Genomic DNA, 7,230 nt, shown 5'->3' with positions numbered 1-7,230 from the left:
CGGGAAAAAATATGTGGAATATGCACTTGTAACCTCTTCTTAGAGAAAGTTACTCAAAACCCTATACAATATTCCTACTCTCAATTTTTGTTAACACCACATATTCTAATTTCAATCCAAATTTGCCTTTTAACTTAAGTATAACTTATGTTACGATTTTGTTTTAAATTATTTATTAATGTTTTATTCACACCAACATAATTATTTTTCAATCATCGACTTCACGTGACCTTAACCCACTAGATCGAATACTTATCTATAAGCTGCGGATTTAAGCCATCGCCTCATTTCCCCTAAACGACTTTTCAATTTAACGATCCTCAAAACTTCTTGTAAAACAGATTGTTCAAAACGTTTTCATAGAACATTTTTATCACGCAAAAATATAATTTCACGTCCTTTATACAATTATCAGCCGGTATGAAAATCCGTAGATTTTGGAGATCAATCCGTAGATCCGTAGAAATGGCCGAAATCCGTAGATCTACGGAGAAATCCGTAGATATGGCATCCCTGGGGGTGACACTTCGGTTATGCCAGAGCTGGAATCTCTAGCACGGAGCCAGAACCGAGCTGGAACCAAGGGGGTTGACACTCGATCATTCTGAAATAATTCTGGGTTAATTGGGTCCTAAAATGAAGCTTAGATTGCTGATATTATTGTTTACAGCGATAAAGCTTATTTTTGTGAGTACAATGACCCTTTGTACGACCACAAAGAGTTTAAAATGGATTTTTAAATCAATTTTCAAAAATTAACCTCGCGGTCCTTCTTGACAGCTCGTTCCAAGGGGACCATAGTTGATCCATCGAAAAAATGTTGTCTTGTCAATATTTTGTTTGCATTAAAATGAAAAAAGTGATCAGAAATGGTTTTAATCGTGTTTTTACCGTTGTACATAAACATTGGCATAGGGCTTTAGTACCCAATTCTGGAATGAACGGAATGACGATGATGATTCAAGTGCGAAGTGATCAAGTGCGGGTAAGAGAGTAACTGTCATAATATTGCGCGTATTCCCGAAAAAGCCACGCGGCATATCAGCCTCGAAACGACGCGCCGCACTTTCAGCAAATGCGCGCTGTCAAATCCCATTCTGCGCGTTTTGTTTTTGTTGGTCTTCTTCTTCGAATTACATGGCATTGTTGCCGGGTATGTTTTTTATTGCACCAAAAGTGCAGAAAATCGCTGGCAACAGTGTCTGCGGCACATTCTGAAATGCCGTGCGGCGTGTACCTTTGAGCGAAACGGACAATATTTATCTTTTTAAACCAAAACATGTTGCGGTGCTCTGCAGCATAGGGGGATGGCGTCGCTATTTTTTTTTTTTTAATTAATTATGTCTTTATTGAACATTCTTATAATAATTACATTTCTTTTACATGCTAAGTGGTATGGCCTAATGCTCTTCATCTTTGTTGTATTTTTCGTTTTATTATTAACTGATCACATTTATTTTATTTACTTCAAATTGTTTTACATTATTGCATAGAATCGAATACATTTGGGTAAAAAAAAAAGTCACTTTAACAACTAATCCCAACTTAAAACTAAAAAAAATAAATTCATTGAAATATTCAAAATCATTAGAACGAGTAAACTACGAACTGTATTTTAAGATGAATGCTCCAAGAGTTCTTACTTGTTCCTGACGAGTTTTGCAACCACACAGTGTTGTTGTCATCTCGATGAAAATGTTCAGAAGTTCTTGTGGTGAAAACAGGTCACTACTGCCTTCATCCGTTGATGCTGGTTGGTTTGCCCTCGGTTGCTGACTGAAACGCCGCTGATTCAACGGCAATGGCTGCAGATTTGGAACCACTCGAACAGATCCCGCTCCTGGTGACGCCAAAGCAGGAAAATCCACGTCCGTGAAAGTTGGTGGTGTTTTGCGACGATTTGGTTGGTGCCTCGTCGTCGCTTGCTGCCGAATTTTCACAAACTCAGCTCGTTTTGGGCAGCTTCGATTCTTGGTCGAATGGTCGTCGCCGCAATTGAAGCATTTCGCTTCGCTGTTCTCGTTGATTGTTTCGCAAGCTTGAGTTTTGTGCTCACCTCCACAGGTTGCACAACGACTCTTGATGAAACAGTTCCTTCCACCATGTCCAAACTGCAAACTGTTCGAACACTGTGTCACGTCACGGTGCACTGGACGATAACGTTCCCAAGTCACGATGATGTTGAAAAGTGCCCGAACTGCTTTCAGCTCAGACGGCGTTGTCGATCCTTTCTCGAGATGAACCAGGTACAGTTGATCACGATACTTGATGTCCTTGTTGTGTCTCGTCATCTTGAAGACTTCGATCACGTTCAACTTCAGAGTTTTGAGCTCTTCTTTCAGCACACTCACATCCATGTCGTACAGGCCTCGGAGGACCTGTTTCACGGGGCGTTTACCTTGATCGTCATGACTGTAGTATTCAATCTTTGTGTTGTTCAGGAAATCCCGAACGTAGTTGTAATCCTTTCTGGTAGGTAGCAGAATTTTGAGTCCATCAGCACACAAGCGAATGGAAGCTCGTAAAGCACCAGATTTGACAAACCCGGTCAGCCACTTTCGCACCGAATCCGATGACGATGTTTTGTACCAGCATAACCCAATTCTGATACAAATTAATCTTTCCCATAATTTCGCTGCCGGCCAGCGGGTATTGGATTGGACACACACACACACACACACACACACACACACACACACACACACACACACACACACACACACACACACACACACACACACACACACACACACACACACACACACACACACACACACACACACACACACACACACACACACACACACACACACACACACACACACACACACACACACACACACACACACACACACACACACACACACACACACACACACACACACACACACACACACACACACACACACACACACACACACACACACACACACACACACACACACACACACACACACACACACACACACACACACACACACACACACACACACACACACACACACACACACACACACACACACACACACACACACACACACACACACACACACACACACACACACACACACACACACACACACCCCGTGAACCGTGGGGACAGGTGAGGGTCCCTGCGGAGCTTAGCTGCCAGCTACCGGGCGGGTTGCAGTTGGCGGATAGCTGTCGGCGATTGCATACATTCATTGCATCGCCCCCGGACCAGCAGCGGGAGGATGTCTAGGACGTGGCGGAATTGAACAAGGGCTCTGTTTAATTTCTTCGAAAAAACCACATGGGTCCGTAAACACCTCTGTCAAGCGATCGAACGCCGCTATAAGTGTTTTAGCCCAAAACCTCACCAAACCCCGAATCCAAGATGTGACGCGACCCGTGTCGAGGGATGCATGGCTGGGGGGGTTCAACAAATTCCCAGTCGATAACGGAGCCTGTGGGGCACAGGGGCGCACCCCACACGTAATTTGCCCTTACTGCGGCACGGCAGGGCACTGGCGCAGCGGACCGTATTTCCTAGCGACTCGTGGGATTCAAAATGAAGACAAGTGAAACAAACCAACAAAAGGGTCCCGATGCGCCCCAAGCATCGGAAAACACGGAGGTAGAAGAGGACGCAAACGTCGAAATGGCAGGAGGCGAGTCAAACGGCGGCGACACAGCAGGCGGAGTGGCGAGCGCGTTCCGTGGAAGCGGGAAGGTGTTGAGATCCCCAGTGTTGAACCAGGCGGCTGCTTCGAGTCAGCAGATAGGAGTAATTGGAGAGGAGACTCCCAAGTCATCCTTGTTGAACTTCGCCGGCAGTACCCCTCAGGACGGAGTCCTGCTCGGAAGGACCGCGTTGCAGGAGGTCAGAAGGAGGGTCAACGAACTCTTTGATTTCATCAAGGACAAAAACAACGTCCACACCAGAATCAAGCAGATGGTGAATGGAGTCAAGGCAGCCATGAATGCCGCAGAGCGCGAAAACAGCTCGCTGGTGGTGACGCGGAATTCACTGAAGCTCAGAGCTGAAAGAGCCGAAGAAACGCTGAACGCAAAACTGGAGGAGGAAGCGCTACGGGAGAAAGCACCTAAAACGCCGCCCGGCCCAAGCACAAAAGGGACAGGGAAACGCCTGGAGAGGAGGAGGATGCAAAGAAGCAGAAGCAGGGGAATGGAGACAGTCCGGACCCAGCGAAGGAGCCAGAACCAGACCCAGGGAAGGAGGAGGAATGGGAGAAGGTCAAGAAAAAGAAGCGGAAGAAAAAGGGAAGCAGAACGAGGACACCCAAAACCCAAGTTTCGCAGGGAGCGTAACAAAGGCGAGGCTTTGGTGGTCGAGGTGAAGGAAGGTGTTTCGTACGCAGACCTCCTCCGGAAAGTACGAACCGATCCGGAACTCAAGGAGCTTGGCGAGAACGTGGTTAAAACCAGGCGCACCCAAACCGGAGCGATGCTTTTTGAGCTGAAGAAGGATCCCGCGGTCAAGAGCTCAGCTTTTAAGTCCCTCGTCGAGAAAGCCGTAGGCTACGAGTCGAAGGTGAGAGCGCTATCACCGGAGACAACGATCGAGTGCAGGAACCTGGACGAGATCACGACGGAGGAAGAGCTAGAAGATGCGCTGATCGTTCTTCTGGATGACCGTACGACACCGATGGCAATCCGGTTGAGGAAAGCCTACGGCGGCACGCAAATTGCGTCGATCCGACTATCGACGCCTTCGGCGTCTAAGCTGCTGGAAACCGGCAAGGTCAAAGTAGGGTGGTCGGTGTGCCCACTGAGGCCTGTTCCTCGAGTGACCCAGCAGATGACGAGGTGTTTCCGCTGTATGGGTTTCGGCCACCAGGCGAGAAATTGCGACGGTCCCGATCGAACCAACAGTTGCAGAAGGTGTGGTAGAGAAGGCCACATGGCAAGAGACTGCAAAAATCAGCCGAAGTGCGTGCTCTGTAAAGAAGGCGACGGCAATAGCCATGCGACGGGTGGCTTTAATTGCCCGGTGTACAAGAAGCTGGCCTCGGGCAAAAAGTAATGGAGGTGTCCCAGGTGAACCTCAATCACTGCGACACTGCACAGCAACTGCTGTGGCAGTCGACCGCGGAGACGGGGTGTGACGTGGCAATTATTGCAGAACCGTACCGAGTTCCACACGACAACGGAAACTGGGCCGCGGATACAGCAAGAATGGCGGCGATACACGTGATGGGGCGGTACCCCATACAGGAAGTGGTCTCGAGGGCGTTTGAAGGATTCGTGATCGCCAAAGTAAACGGAACCTTCTTCTGTAGCTGCTATGCTCCCCAAGATGGACCTTGGAGCAGTTTCAGCAGATGCTGGATAGTCTGACCGATGAACTGATCGGACGAAGCCCGATCGTTATCGGAGGTGACTTCAACGCGTGGGCGGTCGAGTGGGGTAGCAGATGCACCAATGCTAGGGGCATAGCCTAATGGAAGCTCTGGCAAAGCTAGACGTTAGGCTGGCGAATCGCGGAACCAGCAGTACCTTCCGCAAAGACGGTCGTGAGTCCATTATCGACGTTACGTTCTGTAGCCCGCGACTGGCGGCCGACATGAACTGGAGGGTGAGTGAGGACTATACCCATAGCGATCACCAAGCGATCCGGTACAGCATCGGGAGACGAGCCCTGTACCAGATAGGAGCAGCCGGTCCTACGGAAGGAAATGGAAGCTGCAGTACTTCGACGAGGGTCTCTTCGTGGAAGCGCTCCATTGGTGTGATGGTCCCCAAGACTTGAGTGCCGACGTGCTAACAGCACAACTGGTGACAGCATGCGACACAACCATGCCGCGGAGACTGGAGCCAAGGAACTGTCGTCGTCCAGCCTACTGGTGGAATGAAGAACTCGGTACCCTTCGGGCAAGTTGCCTCAGCGCCAGAAGACGAGTCCAGAGAGCAAGATCCGAAGCAACTAGAGAGGAGTGCAGAGAGGAGTACCGGTCTGCAAAGGCCGCGCTCAAGAAAGCGATCAAATGCAGCAAGACAAACTGCTTCAAGGAGTTATGCCAAGACGCTGATGCAAACCCTTGGGGAGCGCATATCGTGTAGCGATGGCGAAGATCAGAGGCCCATCGATGGTGGCTGAAACGTGTCCCGACAAGCTGAAGGTCATTGTGGAAGGGCTCTTCCCAAGACATGACCCAACGACATGGCCTCCTACACCGTACAACGACGAAGGGGGTAGCAACGCCGAAGGTCATCTGATCACCAACGAGGAACTTGTGGCAGTAGCGAAGAGATTGAAGGTGAAGAAAGCTCCCGGCCCGGATGGAATCCCGAATTTCGCCCTGAAATCGGCGGTTCTAGCATTCCCGGACAGGTTTCGAACAGTCCTGCAGAAATGCCTGGACGAAGGACACTTCCCCGACCCGTGGAAGGTTCAAAAGCTCGTGTTGCTGCCGAAGCCAGGCAAACCACCGGGGACCCATCATCGTATAGGCCTATATGTTTGCTGGACACCCTCGGAAAGCTTCTGGAACGGATCATCCTTAACCGGCTGACCAAGTACACGGAGAGCGAGCATGGCTTAGCAGCGAGGCAGTTCGGCTTCCGTAAAGGGAGATCCACGGTGGACGCCATCCGGAAAGTGGTCGAGAAAGCCGACGAAGCGCGGAGGAAAAACGCAGGGGGAACCGTTGCTGCGCAATAGTCACGATTGACGTCAAGAACGCGTTCAACAGTGCGAGCTGGGCGGCCATAGCAGCAGCGCTGCACAAAATGAAGGTGCCTGACTATTTGTGCAGGATCTTGAAGAGCTACTTCGAGAACCGCGTGCTGGTCTACGACACTGCCGATGGACAAAAACCGTTGTTGTTACCGCGGGAGTTCCGCAGGGATCCATTCTGGGTTCAGCACTGTGGAATGGAATGTATGACGGAGTGTTGACACTGGGACTACCCAACGGCGTAGAGATTGTTGGCTTTGCAGACGACATAGTGCTGACGGTAACCGGCGAAAATGTCGAGGAGGTCGAAGTGCTGGCTATGGAGGCAATCGCAATGATCGAGAACTGGATGCTCGAGGTGAAGCTGCGGATCGCTCACCACAAGACGGAGATGGTGCTGGTTAGTAACCACAAGAAGGTGCAGCAGGCCCAGATACACGTTGGAGAACACGTCGTGCACTCGAAGAGAGCGCTCAAGTACCTCGGGGTGATGGTGGATGACCGGCTGAACTTCAACAGCCACGTCGATTACGCCTGCGAGAAGGCGGCTAAGGCGATCATGGCACTGT

This window comes from Culex quinquefasciatus, chromosome 1 (assembly GCF_015732765.1).
Source record: "Culex quinquefasciatus strain JHB chromosome 1, VPISU_Cqui_1.0_pri_paternal, whole genome shotgun sequence".
Lineage (NCBI taxonomy): Eukaryota > Metazoa > Arthropoda > Insecta > Diptera > Culicidae > Culex > Culex quinquefasciatus.
This window is presented reverse-complemented; position numbering follows the sequence as displayed.